This window comes from Pan paniscus, chromosome 23, assembly GCF_029289425.2.
Source record: "Pan paniscus chromosome 23, NHGRI_mPanPan1-v2.0_pri, whole genome shotgun sequence".
Taxonomy (NCBI): Eukaryota; Metazoa; Chordata; class Mammalia; order Primates; family Hominidae; genus Pan; species Pan paniscus.
Genome location: NC_085927.1, coordinates 44,601,139 through 44,624,720, shown reverse-complemented (window position 1 = coordinate 44,624,720; position 23,582 = coordinate 44,601,139). Strand labels below are relative to the sequence as shown.

Here is a 23,582-nt window from a genome sequence, read left to right as displayed (position 1 = left end):
GAGTAATCTCTTTTAATGATGAGGGTAGAGAAAATGCAGACATATGCTGCATGAGGCCAACAGTTTTCCCAAATGTTTAGTTTTCTCTTCCATGGTCTGGTTGGGATGACAAAGGTAAAGACTGAAGGATCAGGTTTTCTATCTTTTAGCAAAATCTGTGAGAGGAAATTTGGCAGCTTCTAGAAGGTTGGCATACTTTGATCCTGTTGTTTTTGACATTGGGCCTTTAGTCAAATACTGAGATCACAGAGAAACTGTTGGAACTGTTGGCTAAAATCCAGTTACATGTGAACATGCTCACCTGTGTTCCTTTTTCCAAACTCCCAAATTTCTTACCATGAGTTAGTAAAGAGCTCTACAAGTCAGGCCCTGGCTTCCTGTCCAGTCTCAGCACCCAGCATTCCCCTCCAGCACACTCTGTGGTAGCCACACTTGCTCCATGCTGTGGCCATGCACCCAAGCTTGTGCTGCCTTATTCTGTGTCCCCTCTCCCAGGGACACTTCTTCAGACTGTTACATGGCTCTATCACTTCATGCAGTTTCCTACTCAAATGAGGCCTCTGCAAAGTGGTTGTAGAGGCCACTTTTAGCTATATACCTACTCTCCATCCTCTCATCCTGCATTAGCACTCTCTGTCTTCTCTATCTCAGCCTCTTTAAATATAAACTCCATAAGGATGGGTACGTGGATGTCTTGTTCATTTCTGTGTCTTCAGTGTCTAGAACAGGCCTGGCACATGATAGATGCTCAAGAAATATTTGTTAAATATTGATATTACTAATTACTCTGGCAATATTCGTCACATGCTTGCTATGGGCCTAGTTCTTTGCTATCACTGCTGCATTTTATTTCTAATACTTTGCAAATAATTTCAATTCTCAGACAGAAATGATTACCACATAACTGTCAAAGGACCTAACACAGAGCTGGGTACACACCGAAGACACACAGATGTTTATGGATAGATTGATTTCTATTGGGCCTTTGCTTTTAAGTTGTGGCTTTGAGCCAAGTAAAGCATGTGCAACATCTACACGGAGCCTATAGAATTAGGGGCCCTAGCAGCATTTATTTATTTACTTTTTTTTATCATACTTTAAGTTTTAGGGTACATGTGCACAACGTGCAGATGTGTTACATATGTATACATGTGCCACCTAGCAGCATTTAATAAGATGCTCAATACTGTACTAATTTTTCTCAGCTGCTTTTTATTTAAATTCATTCCAACACTTTCTTCTCTTTTGCACTCCCACTGTGGTGACTTTATTGAGCAGATGTCTTCAACTTAGCAGATGTCTTTGCTGAACTTTCCAGGATGACTCTGAACTCCCCCTTGGGAGTCTGTCACTAATTCATCCCATTACAACATGCACAAAGAGTTACTGTTTTCCCTCCAGCATACACTACCAAGTACTTGCCTATGTCTTATTTTGTTGTCTGCTGTATTTGGTAATTGCCCAGTGAAATAAAAATCACAGGGGTCCTCATTGTTTTTCCTTTGCCCAAAATCCTTTTTGATACAAATAGGGAATTTTCATCTCCACATAAGTCTGGATTTTAGGAATGTAGCTTAATGGAAATCACTCTTTTGATTGACCCTATCCATGTGTGTATGGGAAAAGTGGAGTCTGTAGAGACTTAGGGGGTCAAGAATGGGTGCTAGGTGCCACAGGGCAGGAATCAGAGTGAGTGAAGAATTCCTAAATGACAGTCAAGGGTACTGAGAACCAGAGAGTCATATAAAACCAGAGTCAGGCTGGGCACGGTGGCTCATGCCTGTAATCCCAGTATTTTGGGAGGCTGAGGCAGACGGATCACCTGAGGTCAGGAGTTCAAGACCAGCCTGACCAACATGGCAAAACCCCGTCTCTACTAAAAATACAAAAAATAGCTGGGCATGGTGGTGGGTGCCTGTAATCCCAGCTACTTGGGAGGCTGAGGCAGGAGAATCACTTGAACCCGGGAGGCAGAGGTTACAGTGAGCCGGGATCGTGCTACTGCATTCCAGCCTGGGCAACAGAGCTAGACTCCATCTCAAACAAAACAAAACAAAACAAAACAAAACAAAAAAAAACAGAGTCATATAAAATTTAAACATCAGGCACAGCATGTCAGACCCCAAGCCCAGGTTTCCAGAGGCAAGGAAAAGGTGAAGCCGGAGATGACAGCTTGGCTTAGATGAGAAGGTAGGGGAGAGGATGTCAGAATGGGACTTGGAGTGTTCCCAAACAGTACTTCTGGTCCTAAAGGCTCATGAGGAGAGAAAGGTAGGCCAAAAGCAGGGAGAAGAACCACTTTTTTAGAAGGATGTTTTAGTTTTTTTATGTGGCCACAACAGCAGTCACATTGACATTTGAATCTTGATAGAGTTTGTGAAGAATTTTAACATGTGTTATGGTATGTGACTAATTCTGTGAGCTAGAAAGTGTTGTAATTTCTCACTTTATAGCTAAGAAATCTAAGACACCAGAGAAGTTATGTGACTTGCCTGAAGTTACACAGCTAGAAAATGGTTGAGCCAGGATTCAAGCAGAGTTGTATCTAATTGAGAAGTTCATTGTCTTTTTATTTACTCCAGAGACATTTGCTTTGTATTTGCCATATGTCAGATACTGTTCTGGATGCTTAGGACATATCAGTGAATCAGGCAGACAAGGCATCTGCCATTCTGGGTCTTGCATTCTCTTCATTATATCTGCATCTTGCAGACCTTCTTGATAGGATCTTGATCCAATGCATAGAAGGGGGTGGTATCTTGCACAGTAACATAACACATCTGTTCACAAAGGAGATGCTTTCCAACTACAGTTTACAATAACAAGAGTCAGCACTTATTAAAGATTTATTATATGCCAAGCACTGTGAGAGGTGCTTTCTATATAGTACCTATTTTGTCTTCACAATAACCCTCTGAGGCAGGCACTATTGTCGTCATTTTACAGATAAAGAAACTGAGGTTTGAGGAAATTATTTTCAATTGGTTCACATGGCTAGTTTTATCAGAGCTGGATTTGCATCTAGAAGGATCTGACTCCAAAGCTTGTGCCCTTCATCAAAAAGCCTTAGAAACTCAGTGTTACTAGAAATTTTATTGCCTAATGTAGAAAAACAATAAATGATAGGAGATATATTCAAGAGTCGAGTCATAGTTACTGGGCTTCTGTGGAGGCAGCAGCCTTCTTTCTTTTTCATCCTGATCAGTAGAATTGGGGCTCTGCAGAATTTGCAGCTACTGTGGGGTATAACCCTACTCCAGAAAAGGTACTGTGAGATGAAAACCAATCAAAAATCAAGTTGACACTGTGACTTTTTAAAATGTAATTATAAAAAAGAATTCAAATGTAAAAGTATTCACAAAAGGGTAAATAGAAACAAATAAAATAATAATAATAGTGTAGGACTTAAACTCCATATTCTATAAACAATACTAGAAAATTGACAAAGTATTTTGGAAGAGGGAAGTATGCTTATGTTTTCATTATAGAGGGGAGTAATTGTGGTTTTATTCTTGAAGTTAATAATAAGAAATATAGTTTCAAATAATTTTACAAGACAGTTAACATTAGAGATATCTATTCTTCTCAACATCCCACTCAAAGAAAAATTAAGGGGGAGGAGCCAAGATGGCCGAATAGGAACAGCTCCGGTCTACAGCTCCCAGCATGAGCGAGGCAGAAGACGGGTGATTTCTGCATTTCCATCTGAGGTACCGGGTTCATCTCACCAGGGAGTGCCAGGCAGTGGGCGCAGGTCAGTGGGTGCATGCACCGTGTGCGAGCTGAAGCAGGGCGAGGCATTGCCTCATTTGGGAAGCACAAGGGGTCAGGGAGTTCCCTTTCTGAGTCAAAGAAAGGGGTGACGGACGGCACCTGGAAAATCGGGTCACTCCCACCCAAATACTGCGCTTTTCCCACGGGCTTAAAAAATGGCGCACCACGAGATTATATCCCGCACCTGGCTCGGAGGGTCCTACGCCCACGGAGTCTCGCTGATTGCTAGCACAGCAGTCTGAGATCAAACTGCAAGGCAGCAGCGAGGCTGGGGGAGGGGCGCCCGCCATTGCCCAGGCTTGCTTAGGTAAACAAAGCAGCCGGGAAGCTTGAACTGGGTGGAGCCCACCACAGCTCAAGGAGGCCTGCCTGCCTCTGTAGGCTCCACCGCTGGGGGCAGGGCACAGACAAACAAAAATACAGCAGTAACCTCTGCAGACTTAAATGTCCCTGTCTGACAGCTTTGAAGAGAGCAGTGGTTCTCCCAGCACGCAGCTGGAAATCTGAGAATGGGCAGACTGCCTCCTCAAGTGGGTCCCTGACCCCTGACCCCCGAGCAGCCTAACTGGGAGGCACCCCCCAGCAGGGGCACACTGACCCCTCACACGGCAGGGTACTCCAACAGACCTGCAGCTGAGGGTCCTCTCTGTTAGAAGGAAAACTAACAAACAGAAAGGACATCCACACCGAAAACCCATCTGTACATCACCATCATCAAAGACCAAAAGTAGATAAAACCACAAAGATGGGGAAAAAACAGAACAGAAAAACTGGAAACTCTAAAAAGCAGAGCACCTCTCCTCCTCCAAAGGAACGCAGTTCCTCACCAGCAACGGAACAAAGCTGGATGGAGAATGACTTTGATGAGCTGAGAAAAGAAGGCTTCAGACGATCAAATTACTCTGAGCTACGGGAGGACATTCAAACCAAAGGCAAAGAAATTGAAAACTTTGAAAAAAATTTAGAAGAATGTATAACTAGAATAACCAATACAGAGAAGTGCTTAAAGGAGCTGACGGTGCTGAAAGCCAAGGCTCGAGAACTACGTGAAGAATGCAGAAGCCTCAGGAGCCGACGCGATCAACTGGAAGAAAGGGTATCAGTGATGGAAGATGAAATGAATGAAATGCAGCGAGAAGGGAAGTTTAGAGAAAAAAGAATAAAAAGAAATGAGCAAAGCCTCCAAGAAATATGGGACTATGTGAAAAGACCAAATCTACGTCTGATTGGTGTACCTGAAAATGATGGGGAGAATGGAACCAAGTTGGAAAACACTCTGCAGGATATTATCCAGGAGAACTTCCCCAATCTAGAAAGGCAGGCCAACATTCAGATTCAGGAAATACAGAGAATGCCACAAAGATACTCCTCGAGAAGAGCAACTCCAAGACACATAATTGTCAGATTCACCAAAGTTGAAATGAAGGAAAAAATGTTAAGGGCAGCCAGAGAGAAAGGTCGGGTTACCCTCAAAGGGAAGCCCATGAGACTAACAGTGGATCTCTCGGCAGAAACCCTACAAGCCAGAAGAGAGTGGGGGCCAATATTCAACATTCTTAAAGAAAAGAATTTTCAACCCAGAATTTCATATCCAGCCAAACTAAGCTTCATAAGTGAAGGAGAAATAAAATACTTTACAGACAAGCAAATGCTGAGAGATTTTGTCACCACTGGGCCTGCCTTACAAGAGCTCCTGAAGGAAGCACTAAACATGGAAAGGAACAACTGGTACCAGCCACAGCAAAATCATGCCAAAATGTAAAGACCATCGAGACTAGGAAGAAACTGAATCAACTAACGAGCAAAATAACCAGCTAACATCATAATGACAGGATCAAATTCACACATAACAATATTAACTTTAAATGTAAATGGACTAAATGCTCCAATTAAAAGACACAGACTGGCAAATTGGATAAAGAGTCAAGACCCATGAGTGTGCTGTATTCAGGAAACCCATCTCATGTGCAGAGACACACATAGGCTCAAAATAAAAGGATGGAGGAAGATCTACCAAGCCAATGGAAAACAAAAAAAGGCAGGGGTTGCAATCCTAGTCTCTGATAAAACAGACTTTAAACCAACAAAGATCAAAAGAGACAAAGAAGGCCATTACATAATGGTAAAGGGATCAATTCAACAAGAAGAGCTAACTATCCTAAATATATGTGCACTCAATACAGGAGCACCAAGATTCATAAAGCAAGTCCTGAGTGACCTATAAAGAGACTTAGACTCCCACACATTAATAATGGGAGACTTTAACACCCCACTGTCAACATTAGACAGATCAACGAGACAGAAAGTCAACAAGGATACCCAGGAATTGAACTCAGCTCTGCACCAAGCGGACCTAACAGACATCTACAGAACTCTCCACCCCAAATCAACAGAATATACATTTTTTTCAGCACCACACCACACCTATTCCAAAATTGACCACATACTGGAAAGTAAAGCTCTCCTCAGCAAATGTAAAAGAACAGAAATTATAACAAACTATCTCTCAGACCACAGTGCAATCAAACTAGAACTCAGTATTAAGAATCTCACTCAAAACAGCTCAACTACATGGAAACTGAACAACCTGCTCCTGAATGACTACTGGGTACATAACGAAATGAAGGCAGAAATAAAGATGTTCTTTGAAACCAACGAGAACAAAGACACAACATACCAGAATCTCTGGGACACATTCAAAGCAGTGTGTAGAGGGAAATTTATAGCACTAAATGCCCACAAGAGAAAGCAGGAAAGATCCAAAATTGACACCCTAACATCGCAATTAAAAGAACTAGAGAAGCAAGAGCAAACACATTCAAAAGCTAGCAGAAGGCAAGAAATAATTAAAATCAGAGCAGAACTGAAGGAAATAGAGACATAAAAAACCCTTCAAAAAATTAATGAATCCAGGAGCTGGTTTTTTGAAAGGACCAACAAAATTGATAGACCGCTAGCAAGACTAATAAAGAAAAAAAGAGAGAAGAATCAAATAGATGCAATAAAAAATGATAAAGGGGATGTCACCACTGATCCCACAGAAATACAAACTACCATCAGAGAATACTACAAACACCTCTACGCAAATAAACTAGAAAATCTACAAGAAATGGATAAACTCCTGGACACATACACTCTCCCAAGACTAAACCAGGAAGAAGTTGAATCTCTGAATAGACCAATAACAGGAGCTGAAATTGTGGCAATAATCAATAGCTTACCAACCAAAAAGAGTCCAGGACCAGATGGATTCACAGCCGAATTCTACCAGAGGTACAAGGAGGAGCTGGTACCATTCCTTCTGAAACTATTCCAATCAATAGAAAAAGAGGGAATCCTCCCTAACTCATTTTATGAGGCCAGCATCATTCTGATACCAAAGCCAGGCAGAGACACAACAAAAAAAGAATTTTAGACCAATATCCTTGATGAACATTGATGCAAAAATCCTCAATAAAATACTGGCAAACCGAATCCAGCAGCACATCAAAAAGCTTATCCACCATGATCAAGTGAGCTTCATCCCTGGGATGCAAGGCTGGTTCAATATACGCAAATCAATAAATGTAATCCAGCATATAAACAGAGCCAAAGACAAAAACCACATGATTATCTCAATAGATGCAGAAAAAGCCTTTGACAAAATTCAACAACCCTTCATGCTAAAAACTCTCAATAAATTAGGTATTGATGGGACGTATTTCAAAATAATAAGAGCTATCTATGACAAACCCACAGCCAATATCATACTGAATGGGCAAAAACTGGAAGCATTCCCTTTGAAAACTGGCACAAGACAGGTATGCCCTCTCTCACCACTCCTATTCAACATAGTGTTGGAAGTTCTGGCCAGGGCAATTAGGCAGGAGAAGGAAATAAAGGGTATTCAATTAGGAAAAGAGGAAGTCAAATTGTCCCTGTTTGCAGATGACATGATTGTATATCTAGAAAACCCCATTGTCTCAGCCCAAAATCTCCTTAAGCTGATAAGCAACTTCAGCAAAGTCTCAGGATACAAAATCAATGTACAAAAATCACAAGCATTCTTATACACCAACAACAGACAAACAGAGAGCCAAATCATGAGTGAACTCCCATTCACAATTGCTTCAAAGAGAATAAAATACCTAGGAATCCAACTTACAAGGGATGTGAAGGACCTCTTCAAGGAGAACTACAAACCACTGCTCAAGGAAATAAAAGAGGATACAAACAAATGGAAGAACATTCCATGCTCATGGGTAGGAAGAATCAATATCGTGAAAATGGCCATACTGCCCAAGGTAATTTATAGATTCAATGCCATCCCCATCAAGCTACCAATGTCTTTCTTCACAGAATTGGAAAAAACTACTTTAAAGTCCATATGGAACCAAAAAAGAGCCTGCATCGCCAAGTCAATCCCAAGCCAAAAGAACAAAGCTGGAGGCATCACACTACCTGACTTCAAACTATACTACAAGGCTACAGTAACCAAAACAGCATGGTACTGGTACCAAAACAGAGATATGGATCAATGGAACAGAACAGAGCCCTCAGAAATAACGCCACATATCTACAACTATCTGATCTTTGACAAACCTGGGAAAAACAAGCAATGGGGAAAGGATTCCCTATTTAATAAATGGTGCTGGGAAAACTGGCTAGCCATATGTAGAAAGCTGAAACTGGATCCCTTCCTTACACCTTATACAAAAATCAATTCAAGATGGATTAAAGACTTAAACGTTAGACCTAAAACCATAAAAACCCTAGAAGAAAACTTGGCATTACCATTCAGGACATAGGCATGGGCAAGGACTTCATGTCTAAAACACCAAAAGCAATGGCAACAAAAGACAAAATTGACAAATGGGATCTAATTAAACTAAAGAGCTTCTGCACAGCAAAAGAAACTACCATCAGAGTGAAAAGGCAACCTACAAAATGGGAGAAAATTTTCACAACCTACTCATCTGACAAAGGGCTAACATCCAGAATCTACAATGAACTCCAACAAATTTACAAGAAAAAAACAAACAACCCCATTGAAAAGTGGGCGAAGGACATGAACAGACACTTCTCAAAAGAAGACATTTATGCAGCCAAAAAACACATGAAAAAATGCTCATCATCACTGGCCATCAGAGAAATGCAAATCAAAACCACAATGAGATACCATCTCACACCAGTTAGAATGGCGATCATTAAAAAGTCAGGAAACAACAAGTTCTGGAGAGGATGTGGAGAAATAGGAACACTTTTACACTGTTGGTGGGACTGTAAACTAGTTCAACCATTGTGGAAGTCAGTGTGGCGATTCCTCAGGGATCTAGAACTGGAAATACCATTTGACCCAGCCATCCCATTACTGGGTATATACCCAAAGGACTATAAATCACGCTGCTATAAAGACACATGCACACGTATGTTTACTGCAGCATTATTCACAATAGCAAAGACTTGGAACCAACCCAAATGTCCAACAATGATAGACTGGATTAAGAAAATGTGGCACATATACACCATGGAATACTATGCAGCCATAAAAAATGATGAGTTCATGTCCTTTGTAGGGACATGGATGAAATTGGAAATCATCATTCTCAGTAAACTATCGGAAGAACAAAAAACCAAACGCCGCATATTCTCACTCATAGGTGGGAATTGAACAATGAGATCACGTGGACACAGGAAGGGGAATATCACACTCTGGGGACTGTTGTGGGGTGGGGGGAGGGGGGAGGGATAGCATCGGGAGATATACCTAATGCTAGATGATGAGTTAGTGGGTGCAGCGCACCAGCATGGCACATGTATACATATGTAACTAACCTGCACAATGTGCACATGTACCCTAAAACTTAAAGTATAATAAAAAAAAGAAAAATTAAGTATCATTTGATTTTGCAATATAAGAGTAAAAATAAAGATAATAATTGTTGACAGTTAAGGGGAGGAGAAAGGATGATTCAAGAAACGGTAGGTAATATCTGATGCAATAAAAAAGAGATGTTAGCATTTCATTCTGAGTTAAAAGTAACCAATGACAAATTTACTTGGCATGGTATCTATTCTTGTGTATTATCTTGGCATATATATCAATGGCACTCTCTCTTTTTCATCTCACAACTATAAAAAAATAGCAGTAGGTTCATTAGCAGATGAAGGACTTAAGGAAGGAAGAAGTGACAACTAATAAAGCAGGGTGGAAGGCTTTAAAGAACACTTAATTGGAAGGAGAAGTTAAACAAAATCAAGAATTGAAAACCTGTTCCAAATATGCAATAATTTAAAAAGACAGGCAATTAGAAATTCCAGAATAAAAAAGCAAAACTCCATTAAAAATGTAATCACAACGATTACTATCTTCGTAGTGAAAACTATTTACGAAGTTCTAGAAATAATAAAACCAGTTATTGATTTTCATATTTGAGAATTATCCTTCAGGCAAAACATCAAAGATATAAATATGACTTTAAAAATTAAGTATCATTTACTTTGGCAATTTAAAAGTAAAAATAAAAATAATCATTGACAGTTAAGGGAGGAGAACAGATGATTAAAGAAAGGGTAGGGAATACTTGATGGGATACAAAAATAAAGATATTAGTATTTCATTCAGAGTTTAAAAGTTACCAATGAGAAATTTGCCTGGCATGGTATCTATTCTTGTCTGTTATCTTGGCATATATATTAACAGCACCCTCTTTCCTCTCAAAAATGTCCTGGTTGGATGACAAATTAGATAGTAACTCTACCAATAGAACAACTAAAGGTAATGATATATAGATAGATAGATAGTATAGAGATAGATCCATAAATTAGGTATAAAATTTGATACATTAAGAAAGAGCTTGTGGTTATGTGGTTTAATAACAAGACAAAAATATTAAAGACATTTGAGGCAGTTTCTACAATAAAGCAAAGTCCACAAGGGTAGGGACTCTATTCAGCCCTCTATCCCTATCACCCAGCTGAATGCCTGGCGTATAGTAGACATTAAATAAATATTTCTTGAATAAATAATATGGATATGTGTATGCTAGCAAAAGGTATGGCAGGGGACAGTTACTTTCAATGTCTCTATATTATTTAGATATTATTTTAGTTAAGGAATAATATATTTACTCCAAACTTGCAAATTTGTTCAATGCATAGAACTTGGAGAACACAGAATAAGTATAAGAATGTAACAAAACTCATTTGTAACTTCGCTATTCCAAAATTAGTATATTTTAAGTACATATTTTTCTATCATTCATAATTTTTTGAAAATAATACCATACTATTTTGTAGCACACATTTAAAACAGAGAGAACGGAGTTCGCTTGAAAAAGTTTATTTTGGAGTAACAGCTTTGAAAAAAGGAGAAAGAAGCAGGATTGGACAGCGGAGGTGGGCACTCTGGAGCAAAGATGGCCTGTTAGAGAAGTTTCACATTATATGTAAGAATCTCTAGGACATTAACTATCACTTGGCTTAGTCAATGAATTGAGGCTATCTGAAACAGGTGTGACCTCAGCTTAAAATTTGAGGTGATCCCTAAAAAGCTAAAAGATTGAGGCTTCCAGGCAGTCGTTCTCCTAATGTAACTATGCAGTGAATCTTTTTTTTTTTTTTTTTTTTTTTTTTGAAGGTGGGTAAAGTAGCACATCTTGGTGTCTGCCACAGTCCACTCCTTGCCAGGCATGGATCCTCCATGTATGTTCCAGGAGCAGCTCCTCCAGGGATCGGGTGGAATGACAGGTTTGTGGAATGAACTACAACTGCATCTCTATGACAGCTCGCAGGACTGCAGCTGGTGTCCATTGTCTCCTCTACTATACTTTCTAAATTCCCCTCACCCCCAGCTGCTGCTTCTACTAGTAATATGACCCAAGCCTTCATCACTGAAGTGTCTGAGACCATATCCTTTTCAGGCTGGGGTGACACACTTCTCTCTTGGAGTCACAATTGGGTATAACACAATTGAGCCACAAGACGCAACAAAGTGGGTCATCTGAGTTCCATACATGTTTCTTCCTGGCCCCATTTGTTAATGGTAACCTTATGTCCTCTTGCTGATCAACATTAATTGACCCCGATAAGATAATTTCTCTCACTTGCTAGTTCCTGGACATAAGGATTTCAAAGTACTCAGGAACTACAACCACAGGTTATAGCTCAATAGGACCCTTTGGAAGACAGTGTACCCTTTGGGAACCAGGACCGCTAATCCTGAAGACTCCACCATTTCATGGATGAACAGAAAAAAAAAATCCCCTATTGGATTATTGCAAGTGATGATAAATGGGACGGCTCCTGCTTACATCCCTTGGTTCTTAGGTCCCCTGCATTTTTCCTACTGGGGACACAGCACTATATAGAGGTCTCTGATTCAATTTGTATGTCCTGTTTGATGACACTTCATCCACATAGGATATTGCCTCCAAAATGATGCTACAGGTGATCCAAAATAGCACTTCAGTTGAGACTATCATACCATTAAAGAGATAGACAGAGCATCAGCTCTACTTAGCTGGCAGCTTCTTGGTGATACAGCATGTGATAAGAACAGTGAATCCCATAACAATGAGCAATTTCCACACCCTTGCACAACAGTTACTATTTTGTGTAGGAGTCAATGATGTGGGTCAGGCATTTCATAATCTCCCAGATAATGAAGTTGGCTAGGGCCCTGTATGCTGGACAGGCAAGTCTTTACCTGGAATATGTGTCTATTTCTGTGGGAATAAACCATTGGCACCTCCAGGATGAATGGCGAACAATTTAGTGAACTTGCCACCAAATGACCTGCTGTTCTTCTAAAAAAATGGTGCCATACCAGGAGCTCAGCATTGGTCTTTTTCTGGCAGGTTTGATGTCCAGAGGCAATAGTAGCTAGATCAGCTTTGGCAAATGAGAGCCCACATGGTTGAACCCACTTATTGCCTCTGACTTTGCCACTATGATCACTCGTTCAGATGTCCTTTATGCCAGCCTGGGGGATAGGCACTGATAAAGATTGGCTCACGCCTCTAATCCTAGCACTTTGGGAGGCCGAGACAGGTGAATCACGAGGTCAAGAGATCGAGACCATCCTGGCCCAACATGGTGAAACCCCATTTCTACTAAAACTACAAAAATTAGCTGGCCATGGTGGCACACACCTGTAGTCCCAGCTACTCGGGAGGCTGAAGCAGGAGATTCACTTGAACCAGGGAGGCGGAGGTTGCAGTGAGCCCAGATCATGCCACTGCACTCCAGCCTGTTGACAGAGTGAAACTCTGCCTCAAACAACAAAACAAAAAAAAAAGATTGGCGGACATCAACTGGCTGAGTCATTTTGTCTGCTTAGTTGTTTAGTACCTCTTCCATGGTGAATCCTTTCTAGTAGGCATACTGTGTACCTACTCTCATGTGTCTAACCACATTCTTGTAACTCAGACCCTTTAGTATTTTATTTTCAATTGTTTCTCTTCCAGACCCCTGACCAACCTCTGCCCACTGTACTCAGACCAATTCTCCTTCCACACAAGTCAATGACAGGCACATCACCTAAAGCCCCACCTATTTCAAAGGTATTCCTTTGCCATTGCTTTTCAAGGCCAGCCCCTGAGTAAGTCTGCAATTAAGCTTTTGTCTGTTTGTGGCTTGTACACACTAAGTTGGCCCATTTAGAAAGCAGATTTATGCTTTTTATTTCTTCAGCTGGACATACAAGAGTCCTTCCTATGACCACATGTGTGACTAAAGGAGGAGGGGTCCTAGTTCAGCCAGAGTAGGTGACATGAGGGTCTGGGCTACCTGTTTCTGCAGTCTGCTTGTGCTTTCTGACCCTTCTCAAGATTGGTCCAAGATATACCATTTTCCTCTTATGATGGATTGTGAAGGGACCCACATAATTTTATGACTTGGTATGGCAGTCCTGATTTTGGATGAATGGTCACTTGATGTCCCACGGCCAAGTGTCTGTCTCTACAAGGGCTCAATAATACAATAGGAGCCGTTTTTCAGTAATGGTCCACTGAAGATAGTATAACCTTGTTCCAGAACTCTAGAGGCTTCAGAATTTTCTCCTGGAGCTTGCTAACCACAAACTCCATACTTTATTTCTTTCTACTCCTGATAGGTCCAATATCATGAGGTCTGTTGGATCTCATGTGTTCCACTCAAAGTGGATATCCTTCCATGTCAGCTAATATCAGGGCCAGAGCAATGTTTCTAGGTGTAAAATGTGTTAACTACAGAACTTGAAGAAGCCTAGCAGAAATTGTGCTTCCTTCTTTGTAATAGGACAGGCAAGATACAGAAATTTGTCCTTTATTTTGGACAGGACATCACAGCATGCCCCTGACCACTGGACCACAATAAATGTACTGAAGTGGCAGATTCCTGTGTCTTTGTAGGCTTTTTCTTCCATGCTCTGGAGCACAAAGCCTCTAGTCTGCTGACGACCTCTTTCTCACCCTGCCTGAGCAGCAACATGTCTTTGATGTAATGGCTTAATATGGTATTCTGTGGGATTTCTATATAGTCCAGATCTTTTCAGACTATATTATGACAGAGGGTAGAAAAGTTAATATAGCCCTAAAGCAAAACTGTAAGTAAATATTATTGCTGCTCCATGTGAATCTGAACTGTTTCTGATCTTCTTTCCTGATTGTGTTAGGACAGAACACATTTGCAGAGTCAATGACCACATAACATGTGTCTGAAGCTGCATAAATCTACTCTAGCAAAGGTCCCATGTCCTGCAACTGTAATTCAGGCTTAACAATATTTGGCTGAGGTTGTGAGAGTCTATACAGCCATTCCCCAGGATGCATCTGGTTTCTGCCAGAATGGCAAATTAAATACAGTTATGCTAGGGGCATCCTCTGGCTCTCTAAGAGCATCACTAATCTCTGCCACCCCACCTAGAATATGGTGCTGGCTTTCATTGATGTTTTTAGCTGGTGCAGGCAGTTTCTGAGGTTTGCACTTCTCCCTCTCCACTGTACTATATCTTACTATAGAGGTCAGGGACTCAATGTGGGGGTTACTCCAATTGTCAATCCAAATTATACATTCAGAGGAAATAACCACTGGGTGGGTCTGTTGACCCAGTGGAATAAAAAAGTTGCATTTTTCTAGGACTCCACTTATTATCTGACACCCACTAACCTTCATTTGAGGAGGGGAGCCATGACGGCAGTTCAGCTCTACAGGTATCAATGTCAATTCAGACTGTGTGTGCAATAGTCCTTGAATGCCTACCCAGACGTTTCCTTTCCTCCAGTGCACTGTAGCTACAGTAAATGATATAGGTCCCTTTGGGGCAGGACTAGAGGAGTTTCTACAGTGTGTGCCTGACGTGGATCATTTCACATCGAGGGTCACTTCCTTGGGGCCCTGGCCAACTCCATTTGTTAATGGGTTCTAGATCTGAAAACTGCCTCAAATCTGAAAACTTGGAAAGGGATTATGATTTTATTATAGGAGTGACCATCCTTAGCACCCTGCTCATCCATTCTTGCTCTCTTTTATTATATTTTAAGAAGTATCCTATTGATTGTTCATCTAAGTCTCTTAAGTCTCTTTTTTCATTGCTGATGTTGGTCATTTTGAGTTTTCTTTCCTTTTTTTCTTGATTGACATCTGGAAGAATTTTTTTTTTCAATTCGATTAGGCTTTTTAATAGATCAACTTTTGGCTTTTTTTCCCCTAAATCTTTATTGTATGCTCGTTATTTCATAAATTTCTAAGTAATTTTTTCAAAAATTATAATTTCATAGATCTAACTATGTTCTATAGTTAGTCTTTTCAGAAAGATATGCAGGTCATTGGCTTTTGGGATTTTTTTTCTCCCCTAACAGATGCATTTAAGGCTATAAATTTTCCTCTAAGTATGGAAATTATTTCCATTATCATTCAGTTCAAAGTAGTTTCTAATTTCCACTGTGATTTCTTCTTCGACTCAAGGGTGATGTAGAAGCAGACTGCTTCATTTCCAATCATGTAGGGATTTTCCAAGTTGTGTTGTTATTACCAATATCTAACTCATTTCCACTGTGGCCAGAGGACATATTCTGTATAGGCTCAGTTCATTAAAATTTGTTGACACTTGCTTTATCGTTCAGCAAATTGTCAATTTTGGTAAATATATATTTTTCTGTATGCTCTTGAAAAAATGTGTGATTTGAACTTTTAAAATACGTGTGTTACATTGTTTATTATAAAAATAAGTATCTATTATTTCCAAATTATAATACTGGAATCTAGGGACAAAGAGTTAAAAGTCATAGTGCCTAAAGAGTTTACAATCTAGTTCACATCACAATTTGAAAAACAGGTTTATCAAAGTAATAAAACATCTTTAATCAAACAAAAACCTGGACGTTTCATTTGGTTTATTCTCCCCTGACCTCCACCAAATATCTATTACTAATGTTAATCATCTCACTAGGGCAAACATGGCTTCTCTGCACTCTCTCAGATACCTTCACTTGGTCCACATCCACTCTCTTTAACCCTGCTCCCATGTCTGGGAGTCTGGAATGGACACACCAACAGTTTCTTTTCCCTCTGTCTCCCAATTGGCATTTGGCTAATGGGGAGTCCCAGCAGGACATCAGAAGGAGGAAGGAGAATTATGTTGGGTTATTTTTTTTTTTTTCTCACTGCTCTCTTGTGGGACTGATTTTTATTCCTCAGCTGAAGCTCAAGGGATCCTGTCAAGGAAACCTTCTTCACATGACTTTCTCCTTTCGGGTTCCAGTAACCACTTTCTTCCCTCTCCCTTGAGACTTAGGCCTATGTCAGCTCTCTTGGTCTTTGTCATTGTGGTCTGGAGGGGCCCTCGTTACAACCTGTCAAATGTCATCATGGTCTGTTACCCTGATGATAATATACTAATTCTTACGGTCAGCAAGAAATATGAAACACACCACATACCTTAGTAAGTATCTTCTTCCATCTATGTAAGAAGATAGAAGACAAATGGTGTGAAATTTCAGATGCCAGTTATCCTGATGAAGTTTCTCAGGTCAAATGGCCCTATGCTTATGAGCATTATGCCATTGAAGTCATAAGCAGGTTGCTGTGCCTTACCTCGTCCACCACAAAGAAATATGCACCACACTTAGTGAGCCTTTTTATGTTTTTCAGGCCAACATACATCAGATTTCACAAGCTCCTCTGACCTATTTATTGAGAAACTCATAATGATGGCAGTTTTTAATGAGGCTCAGAGCAAAGTAAGGCTCTAACAAGTCCAGTCTGTAGTGCAAAATGTTATAGAGCTTTTAAATGCTGTAGACTCATTGGTATTGGAAACATCTATAGCAAAGAGTGATGCCGTATGGAAGCTCTAGCAAGACCCAAAAGTTGCTTGACACCTAGGGTTTGTAATGAGTCCTTCTTCTGGGACTACCATTTTCGATTTGAAAAGCATCCACTGACCCCAGTAGAGACTGAATATCTAGGCAGGAGATAACAAGTGACTATAAGGCCTAAGCTGTTCATGGTGACCTTGATGTTATTTGATACAATGAAGCATAAAATTGGCTCACACGGCAGCATTTTATTATAAAGTATAAATGGGATATATAAGACTGGGCCTGAGTTATTCTGGATAAATGGAATATATGAGACTGGGCCTGAGTTATTCTGGAAGATAGAAGTAAATTGCACTTATGGATGGGACAGACTTCCCTAGAGTTTCATCTGCTGCTTTGCTTCCTCTCCCGCAATTCACACCTTCTGCTTTATGGGGAATTCTCTAGGGCTGGTTAATGAAGGAAGACAAAGCAATGGGTCTGGTTTAATGGCAGATCTGCAAAGTATAACAGCATAAGCTGGAAATGGATGGCTGCTGCATTTCAGCCCCAACTCTGGATGTTTTTTGAGAGGGATCAATGAAGAAAAATATTTAAATGAGCAGAACCTCAGGTTCTGCATCTGGTTACCCAATTCATGGGGAAAGAAGATAGTCTGTGCAGCAGATGATGTGAACATCAGATTTTAGCATGCTCCTCATGCTGAAATCCTTACACTGACTCATGAGCAGTGACTAATGGGTTGGCTAGCTGCTTGCGGGTAAAAAAAAACAAGATTTGAAGATTGGGGACAAAGAGGTCTGTAAGGGAGGTATGGACCTGGACCTCCCAGGGTAGATAGAGAGAGTGAGGACCTTTATAGTCTACACACATTCCTACCTGACAAATTCATTGTAGAGGAAGCTCTTATTAATCAGGGGGACCAGAAATAATGTGTTGTGTATATTAGTCAACTTCTTTCCCTAGATACCTTGGGATTTGCTCAATAGGTTCATATACAAAGGGGCATGGCAGCAGGGATGGAGCCCACTCACAGTTTCAGCATCATGGTCTTCCCCTCATCAGTACTGGTCTGGCTGTGCCAGTGCTGAGGGCCTAATTTGTCAGCATCAGAAGCCAACTCTGAGCCCTGGATATGGCACCATTCAGAGGAAACCGGGCAGCTATCTGTTAAAATGTTGATATTACTGCTCTCCTCCCTTCCTGAATGGGGTAACCCTTTGTTCTAATAGTGATATAGGCACAAATTCCAAGTATGAATTTCATTCCCTCCCCAAAACTTCTCTGTTAGTACCAACATTCTTGGTACAACATTACAGAATGCTTTATCTATATTGTGGTATCTGACACACCATCTCCTCTGACTGTGGAAGTCATTTTATAACCAAGGAAGTGTAGCCATGGACACATATCCATGACCTTCACTGACCTAACTAGGTTCTCCACTTGTCAGTAGCAACTGCCTTGATGAAATGATGACATGTTTATTAATATAGTTTGGATATCTGTCCCCACTCAAATCTCATGTTGAGTAACCCCCAGTGCTGGAGGTGTGGTTAAGTGGGAGGTGTTTGGACCATGGAGGCAGATCTCTCATGGATTGAGGCTGTCTTCACAATAGTGAGTGAGTCCTCATGAGAGCTGGTCATTTAAAACTGTGTAGCACCACAATGAGATACTGTCTCATGCCAGTTAGAATGGCGATCATTAAGAAGTCAGGAAACGACATATGCTGGGGAGGATGTGGAGAAATAGGAACGATTTTACACTGTTGCAGGGAGTGTGAATTTGTTCAGCCATTGTGGAAGACAGTGTGGCAATTCCTCAAGGATCTAGAACCAGAATACCATTTGACCCAGAAATCCCATTACTGGGTATATACCCAAAGGATTATAAATCATTCTACTATAAAGACACATGCACATGTATGTTTATTGCAGCACTATTCACAATAGCAAAGACTTGGAACCAACCCAAATGCCCATCAGTGATAGACTGGATAAAGAAAATGTGGCACGTATACACCATGGAATACTATTCAGCCATAGAAAGGATGAGTTCATGTCCTTTGCAGGGACATAGATGAAGCTGTAAACCATCATTCTCAGCAAACTAACACAAGAACAGAAAACCAAACACTGCATGTTCTCACTCATAAATGAGAGTTGAACAATGAGAACACACATGGAGACAGGGAGAGGAACATCACACACTGGGGCCTGCCAGAAGGTGGGGGGCTAGGGGAGGGATAGCATTACAAGAAATACCTAATATAGATGACAGGTTTGTGGGTGCAGCAAACCACCATGGTATGTGCATACCTATGTAACAAACCTGCACATTCTGCACGTTTCCCAGAACTTAAAGTACATATAAAAAAAAGTGTAGCACCTCAACCTATACTCACTCTCTCTCTCTCGTTCCTACTTTTGCCTTCGCCTCGTGCCTGCTCCCACTTTCCCTTCCACCACGAGTAAAAGCCCCCTGAGGCCTCTCCAGAAGCAGATGCTGGATCTATGTTTCCTGTACAGCCTGCAGAACCATGAGCCAATTAAACCTCTTTTCTTATAAATTATCCAGTCTCAGGTATTTCTTTATAACAATGCAAGAACGGCCTAATATAGTTATTAAAGGCTTATTTATGGTACCATCTTGGAGCACACTGGGTGGTTGGAGTACTGTCCTATAGGATGTGATAAATACTTAAACACAGTAGCTAAAACACATAGCCAGAATGTATCAGTTCAGGTGGAGGTGAGAGTGGACGCTCACGTTATTATGACTAATAACTCATTCAAAGAACATTTGCTTCTTGTCTGATAGCCTTAGGATTGGTAGGTTTGGAGGTCTCCTACCTCAGGAGCAGTGCCACCACCAAAGACAGTCATGGTTCTGATGATTTGTGCACTGAGATTGCCCTCTGGACTTTTTGGACTCATTATGTTGACAAGGCAACAGAAAGAGGACCAGTCCCTATACTGGCCAACAAGGTCGATCTCAATTATCATTGGAAATTGGATTTCTGCCACACAATAAGGTCACATGTAGAATCCAGGGTATTCGCTAAGGTGCCTCCTATTACTTTTTTGTGCAACAATCTTGGTTAATTGAAAACTGAGGCAATCTAATAAAGCAAGATCTCTGGAGACTCAGATAACACTAAATGAAAGTTTGGTCAGCATCCCCATCTTCCTGAGGTACTAGAAAAATGTAAGAGAAACAACAATGAAAAAAGGTGGTGGAAGAAGTTGACTATAATCATCAGCTTAAATATTGTGGCCAGCGCAGACACAGGGAGTGAGATGTTTTCAGTGAATGGTTTCTTTCTTTTATTTACTTCAGCCCTGACCCCAGATACCTTAATGTAAAAGGTGCTAGTGATGGCTAACAATTAAATATTAAGTGAAAGTGAGTTAACACTACTATGCAATGATATGCTAGGGGACAGGGTTTGTGTCTCCTGGAGTGGGGGACAACAACTTTCCAATAATATGGCAGAGAAGAGTAGTTGCTGAGGTTCAGAGGACTGATTCTTTAAACTTTATTAAATGCTTGTGATTTGCTAAACACCTGTGCTGAAAATGCAAAGTTTAAAGAAAATAGCTCTTGCTTTTTTTTTTTTTTTTTTTTTTGAGATGGAGTTTCACTCTTGTTGCCCAGGCTGGAGTGCAACGGCATGATCTCGGCTCACCTCAACCTCCGCCTCCCGGGTTCAAGCAATTCTACTGCCTCAGCCTCCAGAGTAACTGGGATTACAGGCACGCGCCCCCACGCCCAGCTAATTTTTGTATTTTTATTAGAGACGGGGTTTCCCCATGTTGGTCAGGCTGGTCACAATCTCCTGACCTCAGGTGATCCGTCCGCCTTGGCCTCCCAAAGTGCTGGGATTACAGGCGTGAGCCACAGTGCCCGGCTGCTCTTGCCTTTTTAATAAACCCAAAATTTGGAAAAGAAGAAGAAAAGGAAAAATTTACTAACAATTCTATGACCTTAATCCAAAACTTAGCATTTTATTGTATTTTTTTGATTTCTACTTTTTCTCAAATTTAATATTTTAGATCATACCATAAAAGCAAATTCATACAGTTTTTCTCCAGTGTAATGGATGTCTTCCTTCTCTCCCTCCTGATCTATGTGTGCTGTTTTTCCTGTCCTGTGCCTTGGGAGGCTGATGGGTACAGATGACCTCAAATGTGTTCTTGCCCTCCAGCTTTACCATGGGGGGGACCTGAGCTGGTTATTGGAGAGGAGAAATGGTATTAGAATATTTATTCTGCTGGATCCCTCCATATGGGGTGGCTTTGAGATGGTGTGTCCCTTGGTTTAAAGAAGTCACAACCGCTGTCATCGTCGACTAGGTGTCTCCAAGACACTCTTTTTCCAAGTTCTGGCAATTGCTTTTTTCCCTCACCTCATTAGGCTTAGAGCTAGTGACAGCTCTCCTGTTACTAGCTCTGGGGTACTATCTCAGATGGTTTCCTATTCTCTGTACACTCTTGGTAAATTGATTATTTCCTGAACCTGTATCAAATTATTCCAGGTTGACTTTATCATCTGTTTCCTTTTAGAACCCTGAATGATATTTGTAATAATACAATATAAAGCCTGGATGAATGCATCATAATTGACTCAATTTTTTTCCTATTAGTGTTATTTATAATTATTTATTAGTTTAATACTATAGCGAACCTTTTGCCAATGGCTCATTCTCTCCTCTTCTGTCTCTTCCTTTTCCTAACATTTAAAAATATTTTTGTGGCTGGGCACGGTGGCTCACACCTGTAACCCCAGCACTGTGGGACACCAAGATGGATCACTTGAAGTCAGGAGTTCGAGAGCAGTCTGGCCAATATGGTGAAACTTTGTCTCTACTAAAAATATAAAAAAATTAGCTGGGTGTGGTGGTGGGTGCCTGTAATCCCAGCTACTTGGGAGGCTGAGGCAGGAGAATCACTTGAACCTGGGAGGTGGAGGTTGCAGTGATCCGAGATCATGTCATTGCACTTCAGTCTGGGCAACTAGAGCGAGATTCCATCTCCAAAAAAAAAAAAAATTGCTTATATTCTGAAAATTAGAAATATAGCCCCAAACTAGCTGAAATATTTCCAAGTCTCTTAGTACAAATTATTAAAATGTTTTGTAAAGTATTACACAAATTCATACTACTGCATACAATAGATACGTGTGATATTTTCTCTACATCCTTTCTAATGTTAAATGTTCTTAAAAATAATTTTGCCAAATCTATGGTTTTAAAAAATTAATTCTTTATTCTTACAATGTATTACTCCCTTAATTACTGATGAGCTTAGATCTTCTACTGCATGCTTGTTTATCAGGTATCTTTTCCTTATATGTGAATTTCCATGAATGTTTTTGCCCATTGATTGATCTAGAACTTAGTGTTCTTTTATCCTGACTGATACAAGCCATTCATAAGAAAGAGTTATCACATTGTTTAGATTTGCTGGAACTATTATTTCAAGTCTGACTTTAGCTTTTCTATGTCTCTGTGTTAGGATTTAAAAAATTAAATTCTAAGCACTTGAATCTGTTGATCTCCTTTGTGTTTTATTCTATGGCTCTAAGCTTGGAAAGTTCTTACTCCTATGGAGATTAAGTTCTTATTCACCTTTTTTCCCTCTAGTTTTTCTAAGATTTGATATTTTTATATTTAATTCTTTAACTCATCTAAAACTGATTTCTCTGCATTATATGAAATAAGTGCTTAAAATAGATTTTTCCCTCTAAATTGTTATCAGGAGGTCCCAGCACCATTTGTTAAATGATTCTTCCTTTTCACATTGGTATGTAATGTCTCCTTTATCATGCATTAAATTCTTATACATACTGGAATCTATTTCTGGGCTGTTTTATTTCATTGATCTGCCTGTCTATTCTTGTGCCAGTATCATACTTTCAAAAAGGACTTCATCAGATATGTTTGCAAGAAGACACACAGGAAAGAAATAGACTGACCATTTGAGGCCAATTGTAAAATTTTGGTGTAACAGAGAGAAAACCATATTCTTTGGTTTTTAAAATTTTTCCTCTTCTTTCAAGAAAATATCTCATTTTTTAAAAGAAAGCAATTATTCATCAACATAATATTAGAAGCTAAAAGTATGTGAAAAGTTATAAAAATAAAAAAAATTACCTGTTTAAAAGAAGCATAATTCTTCTGCCCTATATAAGTTACTGACAGCTTCTGTAGTCCAGGAATTGTGTCTGAACCTTAAATAAATAGTTTTATTTAACCCTCAGATAATTCTTTTGTGGGACACATGTTATTATTCCTATTTGTCAAGTCCTCAGAATTTCTCAGGGCTTTACAGCTCAACTAGGATTCAAAATAGACCTCCAGTAACAAAGACAAAAATCAACAACAACAACAACAATACCTTCTCGTGCTGCATAATGACACTTTGGTCAATGATGGACCACATATAGGACGGTGGTCCCATAAGATTATAATGGAGCTGAAAAATTCCTATTGCTCACTATAGCCATAATGATGTCACAGTACAA

General features: G+C 40.2%; 1 long non-coding RNA gene across 1 annotated transcript in view; it reads right to left on the bottom strand.

The window, feature by feature from the left end:
- The window catches only part of LOC134730148 (uncharacterized), a 124,270-nt gene that overhangs the window by 66,213 nt on the left and 34,475 nt on the right, over positions 1-23,582 (bottom strand). The gene's annotated exons all lie outside the window — the stretch shown is intronic.